Genomic DNA, 19,070 nt, shown 5'->3' with positions numbered 1-19,070 from the left:
TTATTTTATCTAGAGTATACCAAGATCAAATGAAGGTGCTATTAATGTAAATTTATGGTGTGGATCAGAACAAAAAGGATACAAATAGTCCGCTAAAGTTTCAACACGTTAAGGAACTTCCAAAGCCAATTTTCAGCAAGATTAAGAGGTTGTTTGTTAAGGTATGGTGTGATTCTCTTTTCCCACGTTTTAGTAAAGTTTTGTACATGTTAGGAAGGTATAAATATGGTTTGGAAACATTCAAATATACATGTTACGACTAAAGAATATTGCAGGTCATGTAGGGGCTGATTTGACGCAACTTTAACGGGTTAAAGTTTGGCTAAAGTCGTTGTTATTATGGTGTTTTGTTGGGTGTTGTTTGTAGTGTTTCAGGGATGGAAGATGACTAAAAATGACTGTATATGCTGCAGGTTTATCCCCATGACACCCCGGTTCGTGTGGTTAAAGGTTTTACGAAATAGAGATTAAAACCCGTATTTTGGTGTCGTAGTTTTAAGCGAGTTGTTTGGAGTTTGTGTTGTGTAATGTTGAAGTTGTTTACTTGTATATATGCTTCTGATTGTTGTTTTTGGTTTGATTCTAAGTTTTTGGGGTTAAATTGAAAGTTCGGATAGGGCAAGTTATAGAGGAGATGCTGCCTGAATTCTGTTAACTTCTAACTAACTAATAGACTAGTCGAGACTTGTCAAGAAAGGCGAATAAGGGATTGGTTCCTATGGGTAATTGGTGATAAAAATATAAGTTGGAAGGTAGAAGGTCACTAACTTTAGTATTACTTTCATGTTAAATAGGTTAAAGGAGTAACGAAGTGAGTCTGGATGTCATTAACCCATAACAGGTATGTAAGGCTATCCCTTCTTTTCTTTTCCATGTCTTAGATGTAAGTTACGATTGATATGTATATGAAATGTGAGGATAATTCCACTCATAAAACTCCAAGGATGATTCATAAGTATTGTCCACTTCTTGATGTTAGAACTGCTGCAATAGTTGAGTTGTTTCCTTTCAAGTCTTCTACGTGTTGAAAAGCAGTATATGTAAAGCCTATCTCTCCTTTCTTTTGGAATGTCTTAAATGTAAGTTAATTGATACATGATTTGAGTTTGGAGGGAGTTCCATCCATAAGTTTTGGACATAACTCATGACTCGTGTTCACTCTTGAATGCTAGAAGTCCTAACCTCAATGCTAGAAGTCCTAAAGTAGTTAAACTACTACCCTCGAGCCTTCAATATGTTGAGTAGTAGCTGAGTACATAAGCTCCTATTTCTACAGACTCTGTGATGATAAATGTCTGTGATTGCATAATCTGTGTAGCATTATCTTGATGCAAGTCTATGTTTCATGAGACTCCGTTTGATATGGACCCTAATGGCATTTAGAGGAGACTTGAGATGATGATCATTTTGATCCTCAAATGATAGTTCATACCAATTGTTATACCGAGTCTCAGATGATGAGTTAATTCCATATGGTTACTCACCACTCTACTCGTGCATGCTGTTAATACATCTTCCACTGAGTCCCATGTAGGGCTGGGTATGACCGAGTCCCATAAAGGGCTGAATACGATATATAATTACATGATTATTCACCGAGTCCCATGAAGGGCTGGGTATGACTGTGTCCCACAAAGGGTCGGATATGATATATGATGGTATGATTATTATGATAGTATAATTATTTACCGAGTCTCTCACTAAAGGGTCGGGTACAGTATATAGGGATGCATATGAAAATATAATGATATATTTGTAACTGAGATGATGTCGTATACGATGGTATGATGACATATACGATGATATGATAACACCGAGTTCACTAGAGGGCCGGCTATAGTGTATGAGAATGTATATGACCACATGTCTTAAGATGCAGGTACAATGAGTTGTTAAATGTTATATTTGTTTCTTGCATCACTGTTTCAGTTGTTATCTCAGTTATGATTCATTATGCTCTACATACTTAGAACATATATGTACTAACCCGTCATATGACTAGGCTATCATTCTGTAGAGGTCTGTAGACTTGTGATGTGGGTTATGTATATATGTTTTGGGATTTGTGTTCCATGATGGCCTTAACGACCCTCTTGTACTATATCTGTTCTCATGTGCTCTCTAATGACCCCTTTTTGACTCCTACTTTTGTTTATTCTGCTAACACACTAAGTAGGGATAAGGGTACGTATGGGTGCCCAACTTGGGCACCAGTCATGGCTTACGGAGTTGGGTCATGACAAAAGGCAATATGATAGCTCTATAGGCAGCACATAGCCCTATTAGGCAACAATCACAATCATTCAGTTAAGTACAAAGAAGCTTTCATAGATAACTATTTACCTCGAGAGATTAGGGTTGCTCGGGTAGATCAATTTTTGAACCTTCAATAGGGAAGCATCACTATTCAAAAGTACGGGTTGAGATTTTATTCATTGGCTTGATATGCACTAGCATTTATTGATACGATGCATGATAGGGAACATAGATTTATTGGAGGGCTTGATTCAGACTATATCGATGCTTGTTCTATCGCTGCACTAAATGATAATATGGATATCTCACAAATTCAGGCTTTACAAAGGGAATAGAGGGCCATCGACATCAGCAATATATGTGTGAGAGGTCTAGAGAGAGAAGTAGAAGAGGGATAGGACCACTAGTTCAGAGGGAGAGTTTCAAGGTAGTCCCAAATCTCGATATTCTAGTAGGACACCTAGACCTTCACCACAGCAGTTCCAGGGTAGTAGAATTGATTGTCGGGGACAATCAGTTCCAACTGATGGTTCACAAGCATTAGGCTCTCAAAAGTAGATGATGTTAGGCTAGGCTACGCGAGCCCAACCTCATTGTGCAACTTACAATAGGATGTATTTTGGGAGTTTCCCAACTATAGGTCAGTGTGGTATGGGTCAGCAATAGGTTACTCATCACCTGCATAGTCTACAAAGTGAGGACTCCAGACTTTGGCAGGTAGAGGTAGAGGTAGATATAAAGATGGAGCATCTAGTTCTGGTAGTGGTACAAATCATACATATGCACTTGTTGACAGACAAAACTCATAGTCTTCACCAAATATTGTGCCAGATATATTGATTGTCTGTTTCTATTATGTTTATGCTTTGATAGATCCCAGATCTACACTACCTACGTTACTTTATTTATGGTGGGGAAGTTGGGTATAGTAGCAGAGTTATTAAATAGAACCTTTATTATGTCTATACTAGTTGGTGAGTCTATTATTTCCAAAAGAGTCTATGGGCTGGGTCGTGACAATCTAGATACTAGAATGATAGTTATTATCATAGGTACTCTCGACAAGTAGTAGGGAATCGTCCTAGCTACCTTTGAAGTCAACCGTATAGGCCCACAATATCTCGTCTAGCATTTAGCTAGAAAGCTTAGTCTGTCCATCTGTTTGAGGGTAAAAACGGGTACGAAGACCTATTTGTCTTGCCAATCTCCTTTTAGACTGATCTTCAGTGGTTAACTGTAACTTGGTCTTTTTCATCTGAGATAATGGCTATAGGAACTCCACACAGCCTCACTACCCTCTTGACCTATAACTTCACACAGTCTCAACTGAACAGGTAGTCCTTGATTGAAGAAACATGGGCTGATTTTGGTAATCGACGAATAACATTTCATATAGAATCATCCGTCCGTGGAGTGCAAAGTGAGTCTTGTAACCATGGTCGTATTGTGGAATCTTTGACCTTGTGTATTACTTCTTACCTTCTTTAGAGGATATCAATTGGTACCCCTACCCTTTTGGTTTTGCTTTTTGCCCCTCAGAGTTAGCTACGAAGTGGTGCTGAAGTTCCCTCACACAATGACCTTTATAGCTGCTCTGTGTTTTGTATATCATTAATTGGTATAATGTTGAAGGGCTTTGGCATACAAGTGCGCCATCTGTTAGTAACCAACTACTTTTGCTCGTTTTGCTTAAGCCCTTTTACAGCTCCCTTAACCCAACTTGTAACACTTTAGGTACATGATCTTATGTCGTTGCTTCATCATTAGTTAAGATTCTTCCATGGTACTTTTACTCAGATTTGCCTCCAATTTGTCTGTCACACGTTACATTGAAATCCTTGCAATAATGCGCAAAGGCACTCAACTCAGCCCAAGTTTTACTTTAGCGTCGTCTCGCTAATCTTCATATTCCATCTTTCCCTCTCCTCTTTTATCTAAGAACCAGTATTAGGGTAGATCTTTTATTTAATCATGGCCATGCCCTATCGCTAAATTGGTTTAACTCCACTTTGTCTTTTTCTGTATTGTATTCAAAATGTCATGACCTTTTTCCATCATGTATTCTTCTATTTTGTCTTACGCTGAATATACCAATGCTCATGATTTGCACCCCTACTCTTATACAATCGGTATGAGGTAGACGTAGTCTCTTCTTCTCCTGGTGCATTTTACTTTTTATACCACCTTCACATTAGAACTTGCTCGTGCTAGTGTTATGTTATCTTACTTCCCCCCTTTAGGGTGTACCCATGTCATGCTTTATTTATTTTCAACTATTCATATGCCTGTGATTCTGTCCAGCACATTAGACATACTGCACCATATCCATACCTTTTGTCAAATCATTTATACTTTAGGTTGCCCCTATAAGAACCTTAATACAACCATGGGGTACTTGGAATTTTTGATAATTAGTACACAATCTAGTCTAAGTGATGGTACCTGAGACATATAATTAATGTAGTAGTTCATTTAGAGCGACCTTCCTTTCCTCCCAATCAGTGATTAGCTAGTGTCCATAATTGCTTCAGCTTCTCCGTTCGGGAGCACTTATACTCTAGTGACCCATGTTTCTATCTTTGCTATAACACTATCTTTATCCCAGTGGATACCACTTGTTCCTCTTACTAAAATTGGCAATGCATCAATGGTTTTGCAGAGCTGCCTCCCTCATACTTGAGGGGTCTTACTATTTCCCATAGTGGAATCACACATCCACAATACCTCTTTATGTTTTATAAGCTTTTATCCTTGTCGGGTACCTGATGTTAACTTCCAACACTTCTCATTCTCATGTCAACTTTACTTTAATAAATGTCTTGTTTTCCCACCTTTTTGTACTACACCTTCAGCTCGTAGCTATCTATTCCCCTTTTTGTCTGATGCTCATACTTAATTGATCACGCCTATCTGGAGTGCTTCCTTTAGTAGTCCTTTCATTTCTCATATTCAAAACATCTTATGTTTACCTCTATTTATTCTTACCATACCAGTCATTTCTGGAATTCATCCTGTCTTGTTGCTCACATTTACTTTTGGTACCACTTGATCTCTTATTATGAACCTTTCCTATAAATCTGTGTAAGTCTTTCTTTTTCATTCTCTGAATCATCTCTTAGTCTCACCAATCATTTCCAAATTTCTTTTCCATACCAATATTGACCTCCTCATTACTATTACTATCACTTCAGTACTTAACTGATTCCTCGAGGTCAACCATACTCGTAGTCTAGTCAAATCCCCTTCTTGTTATGGATAAGGCATACTACAACCCTTTATCTTATTCTCCTTTTATTTCTAGAAAAATTTGGGCAGAGTTTCCTCTGTATTTCTTACTATCTCAACACCTACCTCAGAAAATGCCAACAATGCCTCACAGGGCCAACACATATATTCATATCATATCATATCACAGTCACACAGGGCTTCTAATATCAATAAGCGTATAAACTGGTGGACTTACCTCATATGTCCCCTCAAACTTTACCTGTTATACTTTCCTGTCTACTTTTCCTTTCACTTTTTAACCTTACATGTCAATCATACTTCATTACCTTACCGGACATATGTCTTTCGTGCTTTTGCTTACCTACGTGCTTTGTAACTTCCAATATCGTCGTTCACTTTCTTTTATCAGTGTTGTCTTTCTTCTAAAATCATAGATTAGCATGAGTAATTTCATTCCCTATGACTCATCTCTATCGCATGATCTTAGATATGAAATAAAGAAACATCCTAAATGTCCTGTAGCCTCCTTTTTATAGATGTGGTGCACAACACACCGATAGATAAAAATCTATTAGACACGGTCTATAGACACTTTGAGGATGAATTGCTCTGATACCAGTTCTGTCATGACCTGACCCCGTAGGCCATAACTGGGGTATGACCTGGGCCCCTGTATACCTTACTATCTATTATAAGAGCTATATATAAGAACCCCTAGTAGGTGATAACAATTTCATATATATGTAGCCTCTTTTATATACATCATCTCATGGAATGGAACGCAAGCCGATAAGGCTACCACAACATAATATTGTTTACATCACGTCGCATAGGCATAACTGAAACAACTTATAAACAACCCACATACATTTGTCTACATACCTCTAACAAAAGTAACAGCAACATATGGTGGGACAGGGCCCCTGCCGTAACCCTGGACAAAAAAATATATACATAGGAGGACCAGTACCCAAAAGCTAAACTACGAAATAGTGGAGCACTTCCAACATGGCTGATAGGAAATCCTAAGCTGGCGGATCTCCAAAATAAACATTTGTACTTGTGGGCATTAAATGCAGACCCTGGAAAATGGGGGGTCAATACGATATATGTACTGAATATGTAGAGCATAATGCATCATAACTGAGATAACAACTGAAATAGGAATGCAGGAAACAAATATAACATTTAACAACTCATTGTACCTGTATCTTAGTACATGTGGTCATATACATTTTCATTCACTGTACTCGGCCCTCTAGTGAACTGTGTTATCATATCATCATATACGGTATCATACCATCATATACAGCATCATCTCATATGTTACAATTACATCATTATATTTTCATATGCATGTCTATATACTGTAGCCGACCCTTTAGTGAGGGACTCGGTAAATAATCATACTATCATAATAATCATACCATTATATATCGTACCCGACCCTTTAAGGGACTTGGTCGTACCTGACCCTTTATGGGACTTGGTGGATGCTTATATCATCTATCATACCCGACCCTTTATGGGACTCGGTCATACCTAGCCCTTCATGGTACTCAGTGAATAATTATGTCATTATATATCATACTCGACCCTTTATAGGACTCGGTCATACCTTGCCCTTCATGGGACTCAGTGGAAGATGTATTAACAATATGCACGAGTAGAGTAGTGAGTAACTATATAGAATTAACTCATCATCGGAGACTCAGTATTACAATCGTCATGAACTATCATTTGCGGATCAAAATGATCATCATCTCAAGTCTCCTCTAAATGTCATTAGGGTCCATATAAAATGGAGTCTCAGGAAACATAGACTTGCATCAAGATAATGCTACACAGATTATGCAATCAGAGACATTTATCATCACAAAGTCTTTAAAAATAGGAGCTTATGTACTCAGTTACTACTCAACATATAGAAGGCTCAAGGGTAGTAGGTCAACTACTTTAGGATTTCTAGCATTCAGTTTACGACTTCTAGCATTCAGGAATGAACACTAGTCATGAGTTATGTCCAAAACTTACGGATGGAACTCCCTCCAAACTCATATAATGTATCAATTCACTTACATTTAAGACATTCCAAAAGAAAGGAGAGATAGGCTTTACGTATACTGCTTTTCAACACGTACAAGACCTAAAAGGCAATAACTCAACTATTGTAGGTGTTCTAACATCAAGAAGTGGACAAGACTTATGAATCATCCTTAGAGACTCATTTCGTTACTCCTTTAACCTATATAACTCGAAAGTAATACTAAAGTTAGTGAGTTTCTACCTTCCAGCTTATAATTCTACCACCAATTACCCATAGGAACCAATCCCTTATTTGCCTTTCTTGATGAGTCTCGACTAGTCTATTAGTTAGTTAGAAGTTAACGGAATTCGGACAACATCTCCTCTATAACTTGCCCTATCTAAACTTTCAATTTAACCCTCAAACCTTAGAATCCAACAAAAAACAACAATCAGCAACATATATACAAGTAAACTACTTCAACATTACACAACACAAACTCCAAACAACTTGTTTAAAACTATGATACAAAAATAGGGTTTTGAATCTCTATTTCATAAAACCTTTAACCACACGAACCGGGGTGTCATGTGTCTGCAACAAATAGAATATAAAGTCATTTTTAGTCATTTTCCAACCCTGAAATAGTACAAACAATTCCCAACACAACACCATAATAACAACGACTCTAGCCAAACTTTAACCCATTAAAGTCGCATCAAATCAGTCCCTACATGACCTGCAACGTAGTTTATTCGTAACATGTATATTTTCATGTTTAAAATCTGTATTTATACCTTCATAATATGTACAAACCCTTACTAAAATGTGGGAAAAGAGAATCACACCATACCTTAACAAACGGCTTCCCAAACTTGCTGAAAATTGGCTTCGAAAGTTCCTTAACGTTCTGAAACTTTAGCGGACTGTTTGTATCATTTTGGTGCTGCTCCAAACCATAAATTTATATTACTAACACCTTCATTTCATCTTATTATACCCTAGATAATTAATTCATGGAACAAAAATTGGAGCCTTACCTTGAAGGACCCAATCCGTAGCTCTCTCTCTATGCCTTCAACGTTTTTCTCTTCTTTTATTCCAAGGATAAACATGCCGAAATGAAATATATTTCAGCATAACATACATATAAACATCTCCTTAGGAGGTGACACGTGGTATATCCCTAGGGGTGACACGTGTCATCCCCTTAGGGTTCTATTTCATCCATGCAGATACTCATATGCTGCCACGTGGCAGCATAGGGTCCACCCTAAGCAGTGAGTCACCTACTTGGTCCAAGTAGGTGCATCACCTACTTGCTTCCAAGTAGGTGCTATGCCTCCTTCCACCTCTTTCGTTAGTTTGTAATCTCGTCTTACTTTAAGAACCTATGTAATCCTTGCTACATAAGCTCGACATGCCCTCAAGTCACTTAATTATGTAAAACATCCAAGTCGGTAGCTTATGCAAGTAAGTCGAGTCCTACAACTAATTACTTAGCCTCCAACTCCTTCAAAACCCTTCTAGACCTATGTCCAACCGTCACTACTCAGGTAGAACTTCATAGATAACATACATCACATAGAAATCTTTTAGGAAAAAAAATATGCTCCAATGTACAAAGGTGCGAGGTATAACAAAATTCTTGTTGAATTGAAGGACTAAGAGTAGTTAAGGTTATAGTGTTGTTGTAATTGTTGGACTATTATAAGTTCATTCGATGAAGTGTTGTGTCTTTAGATTATTAAGAGTAACTTGATTACGTCGTAGTACTTATGTTAAAAACTATGGAATATCATATTGTGCGGATTGTTTTGGAATATTCTTTAACCTTGCCTTGGCTAACTTTGATATAACACTTGAACGTGTGGTTGTTGATGTTGACTTGGTTGTTATGTAGTTGGTTTGAATATAAGGGAGATGTCTCCTAATTTTCTAGAAATGAGCTGCTAACATTGGAGTACGTTTTGAAACATTCACTAGCTTAACCAGAGTTCTTGAAGTGTCAATATAGGTTGAGACACTACGGGAAGCGTATACATATTATGTTATGGATAAGCATTAAAGGTATGTAAAGCTATCCTTTTTTTCTTTTGTCATGTCTTAGATATAAGTGATATATGATATAAGATTTGGGGTAATTCCATTCAACGGTTTCGAGTATGATTCAAGATTCTTATTCACTTCTCAATGTTAAAACTCTTAAAGTAGTTGAGCTACTGCCCTTGAGTCTTCTATACATTGGACAATTGTTGGTATATGAAATTCCCTAATCTTAAGGACCTTATAATAATTAACGTCTTTAACTTTCGTAAGCTGTCTCACGTTATCTTGATATATGTCTATGATCCCTAAGGCTTTATCTAATATGGTTCATAATGACATTTAAAGAGTACAGAACATGACTATCACCTTGATACTCCAGTATTGATTAGTCTACTTATCTATTGAGTCTCAAATGATGATCTGAATGCATATGGTTACTCACTACTGTACTCGTGCATACTTTGATTATATCTCTCACCGAGTCTCGGGCCAGGTATGTTATCATACACATTTTACTATATTATCCACCTAGTCCCTTATTAGGGGGCCGTGTATGCTATATGATGATATAATGATGCAATGATATGGTTATGGCACCTAGTCCCATGATGGGTCGGGTACGGTATATGTGCATGCAACTTTGTTCACTGCATCCCTTACTAGAGGGACAGGTACAGTATATGTATATGATGATATAAAAATATAATGATATGATTATGGCACCGAGTTCCATAATGGGCCGGGTACGGTATGTTATAATGATATGCATGATTTTTTTTGTAAGGCACAGGTACATTGAGTTTTTGATTATCATACTTGTCTTCTGGACTCTCTACTTCAGTTATGATCTTTCTTTTTGTATTTCATGCTTTATATACAAAGCACATATCTCATACTGACCACCCCTTCTTCAGGGGGGGCTACGTTTCATGCCCACAGGTATAGATGCTAGCTTCATTGATCCACTAGCTTAAGACTTCTATTCAGCTATTTTGGAGTACTTCTTTGTCCTGGAGCCTAGAATTTTGGTATAGACCCCTTGTTGATGTATATATATGTTTATTCTGGGGTATGGCAGGGCCCTGTCCCGCCATATGACACTGATGATACTCTTAGAGGCCTATAGACATATGTGTGGGTTGTATGTATATGTGTTCAGTTGTGCCTATATGACTTGTATGTTGGGACATTCCCATTCATAGTGGTAGCCTTGTCGGCTTGCGTATATATATATTTTGGGATGTTATATGTAGTGATAGGCTTATCGACTCGTGTATTATAATGTTTTAATTTAATTTTGATCCCCAGGAGACAGGTTACCTTGATACATGTATATAACGCTTGAGATGACGTCCTGTTTTTATAAAGCCTCCATATTGTGTTTGGATTCAGTTTGACGATGTCTTATAGATATGTATACGAATGCCCAACTCGGGCCCTAGTCACAACCTATGGGGTTGGGTCGTGACATTCCCAAACTTCAAAGACTCAATTTTTAGCATTTTTCTCAAACCTGCAAGACAAGTCATTTAAATGACTTGTCATTCCTTAGACGGCCCGTAGAAGATCCATAGGATTAAAATTCGAAGTTTAATGAAGGGTAATTATTTTCCAAAGTTTGGTTCAATAAACCTAGACACTTTTATGGGAAAGTTCAAAGTCTATAAATATTCAATTTTTCAAATTCCCTTCCTATTCAATTCCTTCTCTCAAAGTTTCCCATGGTAAGAACTCTCAAAGTCTCTCAAGTTTTCTCTCTAAATTCAAGCTAGGGTTTCTCGATTTCTTAAAAGGTTCTTCTTCAATTCTTAGTGAATTCAAGAAAGGTATGTGGGGATTGATCTAAGGGTTCCTTTCACCCATGGAGTCCCAATGTTTTCTTAAGTTTTCCTTCAATTTCAATTGATTAAGAACCCTAGTTTTGATAAATCGCATTGAACTGATTTAATTCTGTTTTTAGATGTTATGATGGATCATTACATGCATGTTCTTATATAAATTGCATGATTTTAAGTTGAATTACGAATGCCTATGCATAAAGCTATTCTCAAGCTATGATTATGAGTTAAAGATGATTTTATGAGTTGATCATGAGTTAAATGATTTTCAATGAATGTTTTATGATTTAAAGGTGAGATTATTATTTTGAAATATGAAGTTATTATGATGATCAAAGTTAAGATCAAAGATATTATTTTATTGTGATAAGTTCGATTCTCACACAAATATGTTTAAAGATGATGATAAGGACCATTCTCACCGAAGTTATGAATTCTTATGATTCACTAAGTTAGATGATCTATTCATGTATGTTTTTAAAGATGGATTGATAGGTAGTTATTATCTTTCCCTATTATGTTATGATAATGTTTTTATGAGTTTCTGTTAGTATATTGACTAAGTACCGAGAAGAATTCTAGGTGGGGTTCAGTCCGATAATGCAATTAGGTACCTAAGGGAAACCTAGTAGAAACCTAAAGTTCCAAACTATGTTGCCCATATAGTTTTACATATTCCTATATGGCAAAGCTAGTGGATCCACATCACAAGTTTAGTTGAGTTGAGATGAGTTACTTATGGAGTATACCCTAGTTAGGCATCCTCCTCTATCTCGACGCAGGAGTCATTGGATCTATGTAAACAAACATCAGGTATAATGTAGTATACCCTAGTTAGGCATCCTAGTGGATCTAAGAATAGGAACTTCTTTGGAACCATCCTAGTGGATCTAAGAATAGGAACTTCTTTGGAACCATCATGTTTATGGAGTATACCCTAGTTAGGCATCCTCCTCTATCTCTAGAGTAGGGAATATCTCCGTAACAGATCATATCATATCAGATGGTCATATCAGATCATATCATATGTGTATATGGCACATCATAACTCCACAAATCCCATGTACAGGTCGTACCTACCCTCTTATGTCGGCGCACGGCGAACTATGCAAATAAGTACTCATGATAACAAATCTTTGACTAAGCTCAGTGAAAGAAGTATTAAGGCATCCACGAGTGGAGTAGTGAGAAACTAAATGCAATACAAAATACAAAATATTTCTAGAGACTCGATAGCATAACTCCGATGCCAAGTCATATAAGAGAAATTGAGTGATAATCATAGTATATTTCTTTCAGATGTCACAATGGTCTATGTCAAAATAGTCTTTCTGCAATCGTTTCCATATTTCAAAATATATTATGTGGCTCAATGGAATAATTAAAATAAGCTATCGTTCAAAATCAAGAAAAGAGTCATATCAAGTACCTTTAGATAGTCATTATGGATTACATCAAAATAGAACTTCTAGATTATATACTCGTATCAAAGCATAATAAAATATTCTTTGGAAATCAAGAAATTGGCCATCCTAGTGGATCTAAGAATAGGAACTTCGTTGGAACCATAAAAATAATACATATATTTGTTTTCATAATGACCAGGCCAAAAGAAAGATTAAGCTTTACATACTTATGCCAAAAACATGGAAAAAGAAGGAAACGTTAGCTTTAAATACCTCTTACTTATTACTCTTAACATGTTCGCCTCGTCATCTCTTGAACCTATTTAACGTAAAAGTAATTCTAAGGTTAGTGAACTTCGACTTTTCAACTTTTAATTCTAAAACCAATTACCCATAGGAACCAATCCTGTATCCATTCCCTTAGATTAGTTCATTACTAGTTCCGAAGTTAGCCGATATTGGGCAGCATCTCCCCTATAACTTGCCCTATCAAAACTTTCATTTTAACCTACAAACCTTAGAAGCCAACCAAAAACAACAATAAAAAGCATATATATAAGTAAACAACTTGAACATTACACAACACAAACTCCAAACAACTAGCTTAAAACTACGATACCAAAATGGGGTTTTTAATCTCTATTTCATAAAACCTTTAACCACACGAACCGGAGTGTCATGTGTCTGAAACCATCAGAATATAAAGTCATTTTTAGTCATTTTCCATCCCTGAATACTACAAAACAATGCCCAACACAACACCACAATAACAATAACTCTAGCCAAACTTTAAACCGTTAAAATCGCGTCAAACCAACCCCTACATGACCTGCAACGTTCTTCAGTCGTAACATGTATATTTTCATGTTTCTAATCAGTATTTATACCTTCATAATATTTCCAAACCCTTACTAAAACATGGGAGAAGATAGCCAAGCCATACCTTGCTAGAACTTGCTAAAACTTGCTTCGAAAGTTCACTTAACATGCTGAAAATTGATGGGCTGTTCGCATCCCTTCTTTGCTGACCCAAATAGTCATTTTACACTGTTAAAAACAGTCATGTATCCATGGTATACCTTAAATAATTAATTCACGATATAAAAGTCGGAGGCCAAATCCGTGGCTGCCTTCTCTTCTTTATCACGTTTTTTTTCTCTTCTTTGTTGCTGGTTTTTGGATGAAAATGACTTAATAGTCATCACAACATGTATATATATGTGTCCTTAAGAGGGGACACGTGGAAGATGCTAGGGTTGACATATGGCAGCCCCCTAAGGCGTCACCTCATCCATGCGCCCACTCACATGCTGTCAAGTGGAAGCGTGGGGTACACTCCAAGAAGGTGAGTCACCTACTGGGTCCAAGTAGGTGCATCACCTACTTGTTTCACGTAGGCGCATGTTCTCCTTATTTCCCTTTCGTGGGTTCGTAATCTCATCTCACTTCAAGAGCCTATGTATTCTTTGCTACTTAAGCTCGATGTGTACTTAAGTAGCTTAAATGGGTAAGACATCCAAGTTTGTATCTTGGGCAGATAAGTCGAGTCCCACGACTTGTTATTTTCCAAAGTTTGGTTCAATAAACCTAGACACTTTTATGGGAAAGTTCAAAGTCTATAAATATTCAATTTTTCAAATTCCCTTCCTATTCAATTCCTTCTCTCAAAGTTTCCCATGGTAAGAACTCTCAAAGTCTCTCAAGTTTTCTCTCTAAATTCAAGCTAGGGTTTCTCGATTTCTTAAAAGGTTCTTCTTCAATTCTTAGTGAATTCAAGAAAGGTATGTGGGGATTGATCTAAGGGTTCCTTTCACCCATGGAGTCCCAATGTTTTCTTAAGTTTTCCTTCAATTTCAATTGATTAAGAACCCTAGTTTTGATAAATCGCATTGAACTGATTTAATTCTGTTTTTAGATGTTATGATGGATCATTACATGCATGTTCTTATATAAATTGCATGATTTTAAGTTGAATTACGAATGCCTATGCATAAAGCTATTCTCAAGCTATGATTATGAGTTAAAGATGATTTTATGAGTTGATCATGAGTTAAATGATTTTCAATGAATGTTTTATGATTTAAAGGTGAGATTATTATTTTGAAATATGAAGTTATTATGATGATCAAAGTTAAGATCAAAGATATTATTTTATTGTGATAAGTTCGATTCTCACACAAATATGTTTAAAGATGATGATAAGGACCATTCTCACCGAAGTTATGAATTCTTATGATTCACTAAGTTAGATGATCTATTCATGTATGTTTTTAAAGATGGATTGATAGGTAGTTATTATCTTTCCCTATTATGTTATGATAATGTTTTTATGAGTTTCTGTTAGTATATTGACTAAGTACCGAGAAGAATTCTAGGTGGGGTTCAGTCCGATAATGCAATTAGGTACCTAAGGGAAACCTAGTAGAAACCTAAAGTTCCAAACTATGTTGCCCATATAGTTTTACATATTCCTATATGGCAAAGCTAGTGGATCCACATCACAAGTTTAGTTGAGTTGAGATGAGTTACTTATGGAGTATACCCTAGTTAGGCATCCTCCTCTATCTCGACGCAGGAGTCATTGGATCTATGTAAACAAACATCAGGTATAATGTAGTATACCCTAGTTAGGCATCCTAGTGGATCTAAGAATAGGAACTTCTTTGGAACCATCCTAGTGGATCTAAGAATAGGAACTTCTTTGGAACCATCATGTTTATGGAGTATACCCTAGTTAGGCATCCTCCTCTATCTCTAGAGTAGGGAATATCTCCGTAACAGATCATATCATATCAGATGGTCATATCAGATCATATCATATGTGTATATGGCACATCATAACTCCACAAATCCCATGTACAGGTCGTACCTACCCTCTTATGTCGGCGCACGGCGAACTATGCAAATAAGTACTCATGATAACAAATCTTTGACTAAGCTCAGTGAAAGAAGTATTAAGGCATCCACGAGTGGAGTAGTGAGAAACTAAATGCAATACAAAATACAAAATATTTCTAGAGACTCGATAGCATAACTCCGATGCCAAGTCATATAAGAGAAATTGAGTGATAATCATAGTATATTTCTTTCAGATGTCACAATGGTCTATGTCAAAATAGTCTTTCTGCAATCGTTTCCATATTTCAAAATATATTATGTGGCTCAATGGAATAATTAAAATAAGCTATCGTTCAAAATCAAGAAAAGAGTCATATCAAGTACCTTTAGATAGTCATTATGGATTACATCAAAATAGAACTTCTAGATTATATACTCGTATCAAAGCATAATAAAATATTCTTTGGAAATCAAGAAATTGGCCATCCTAGTGGATCTAAGAATAGGAACTTCGTTGGAACCATAAAAATAATACATATATTTGTTTTCATAACGACCAGGCCAAAAGAAAGATTAAGCTTTACATACTTATGCCAAAAACATGGAAAAAGAAGGAAACGTTAGCTTTAAATACCTCTTACTTATTACTCTTAACATGTTCGCCTCGTCATCTCTTGAACCTATTTAACGTAAAAGTAATTCTAAGGTTAGTGAACTTCGACTTTTCAACTTTTAATTCTAAAACCAATTACCCATAGGAACCAATCCTATATCCATTCCCCTAGATTAGTTCATTACTAGTTCCGAAGTTAGCCGATATTGGGCAGCATCTCCCCTATAACTTGCCCTATCAAAACTTTCATTTTAACCTACAAACCTTAGAAGCCAACCAAAAACAACAATAAAAAGCATATATATAAGTAAACAACTTGAACATTACACAACACAAACTCCAAACAACTAGCTTAAAACTACGATACCAAAATGGGGTTTTTAATCTCTATTTCATAAAACCTTTAACCACACGAACCGGAGTGTCATGTGTCTGAAACCATCAGAATATAAAGTCATTTTTAGTCATTTTCCATCCCTGAATACTACAAAACAATGCCCAACACAACACCACAATAACAATAACTCTAGCCAAACTTTAAACTGTTAAAATCGCGTCAAACCAACCCCTACATGACCTGCAACGTTCTTCAGTCGTAACATGTATATTTTCATGTTTCTAATCAGTATTTATACCTTCATAATATTTCCAAACCCTTACTAAAACATGGGAGAAGAGATCCAAGCCATACCTTGCTAGAACTTGCTAAAACTTGCTTCGAAAGTTCACTTAACATGCTGAAAATTGATGGGCTGTTCGCATCCCTTCTTTGCTGACCCAAATAGTCATTTTACACTATTAAAAACAGTCATGTATCCATGGTATACCTTAAATAATTAATTCACGATATAAAAGTCGGAGGCCAAATCCGTGGCTGCCTTCTCTTCTTTATCACGTTTTTTTTCTCTTCTTTGTTGCTGGTTTTTGGATGAAAATGACTTAATAGTCATCACAACATGTATATATATGTGTCCTTAAGAGGGGACACGTGGAAGACGCTAGGGTTGACATATGGCAGCCCCCTAAGGCGTCACCTCATCCATGCGCCCACTCACATGCTGTCAAGTGGAAGCGTGGGGTACACTCCAAGAAGGTGAGTCACCTACTGGGTCCAAGTAGGTGCATCACCTACTTGTTTCACGTAGGCGCATGTTCTCCTTATTTCCCTTTCGTGGGTTCGTAATCTCATCTCACTTCAAGAGCCTATGTATTCTTTGCTACTTAAGCTCGATGTGTACTTAAGTAGCTTAAATGGTTAAGACATCCAAGTTTGTATCTTGGGCAGATAAGTCGAGTCCCACGACTTGTTATTTTGCCCCCCCCAACTCGTTTCAAATCCTTATAACTTTATTTCCAATCTTCTCTCTTATGGAGTATCTCCTACTCCTTTCCTTAGGATTATTTGATAGCGTTATAGATTATCTGACTAACATGAAGTCTTCTAAGAAACTTAAGAAGAATTCCAAGGTACAAAAGTATGGGGTGTAACATTCTCCCCCCTTTAGAACATTCGTCCTCAAATGTGAACCAGAACCTTCCTCGGGATCTTATACCAACTATATGGAGTTCCTTTGTCTCGTTTCCATAACATATACTTTCATTGAGCTATCAATATCAGAGTTCTAAAAGTTAGGATTACTTGTAGATGTGGGAAATAGGTACGGATACTTGTGTTTCATTTCCTCTTTCACTTCCTAGGGGGTCACCCATCCTAGTACTACTCTCTCCCAAGCACGCTTAACTTTGAAGTTCTGATGGGATTCGGTGCATTAGTACTGGTATGATCGTATCTGTCACGACACAAACTCTATAGGCTGCGACTAGAGTCTGACCTGGACCCCTGTATACATACCTATCAGCTTGTGTCAAATAAAACTATAAACAAAGTGATACTAGTCACAAAAATCCCAATAAATTACAACTTTTTTATCTACGTATGACCTCTTTCATTCGTACCATATCATGAAAGTGAACACAACCCGATAAGGCTGCTGTAATATAAAAACATTTACAACATGCCATATAGGCACCACCGAAACAAACTCACAAAAAACCCACATACATATGTTTACATACCTCTAAGAATAGTAACAGCAACATATGGTGAGACAGTCCCCCCACCGTACCCCTAGAAAAATAAATATATACATATTAAATGACCAGTATCAAAAGTTAGGCTCTAGAACAGTGGAGCGCTTCCAACATCGCTGAGCAGAAACCTTAATCCGATGGATCTCCAAAATAAACATTTGTACCTGCGGGCATGAAACGCAGCCTCCCTCAGAGAATGGGGGGTCAGTACGATATATGTACTAAGTATGTAAAGCATGAACTGTAATAAGTAAAGTCATTACCAGAGCAGAATATGGAAAAATGAGCAAAGTATCCAGAAATATCGAAATGCTTATCATAACCATAGATAAGGTATGCAGAAAAATATATGCCATATCCGGCCCCAATATGGGACTCGTTGAACAAATCATGGTCACCGCCCCATCACCGGCGCCACAGCACATCATAACTCCAGAATAGGAAATATCTCCATAACAGATCATATCATATCAGATGGTCATATCAGATCATATTATATCATATATGTACATGGCACATCATAACTCCACAAATCCCATGTACAGGTCGTACCTACTCCCTCACGTTGGGGCACGATGAATAATGCAGAAAAGTACGCGTGATAACAAATCCTGGCCCGAGCTCAGTGAAGGAAGCACTAAGGCATCCACGAGTGGAGTAGTGAGAAATTATATGCAATTTAAATGAGAGTCGATTGGCATGTCTTTGGCATAAGTGTATTAAGC

At 36.9% G+C, this 19,070-nt stretch overlaps 1 pseudogene; it reads right to left on the bottom strand.

The window, feature by feature from the left end:
• Positions 1-17,924: 17,924 nt before the first annotated feature.
• Positions 17,925-18,046, bottom strand: LOC129883834 (5S ribosomal RNA; annotated as a pseudogene).
• Between the last annotated feature and the right edge of the window lie 1,024 nt (positions 18,047-19,070).

The sequence above is a fragment of the Solanum dulcamara genome, chromosome 3 (assembly GCF_947179165.1).
Source record: "Solanum dulcamara chromosome 3, daSolDulc1.2, whole genome shotgun sequence".
Lineage (NCBI taxonomy): Eukaryota > Viridiplantae > Streptophyta > Magnoliopsida > Solanales > Solanaceae > Solanum > Solanum dulcamara.
The sequence above is the reverse complement of the archived record's forward strand: the minus strand, read 5'-3'. Positions and strand labels throughout refer to the sequence as shown.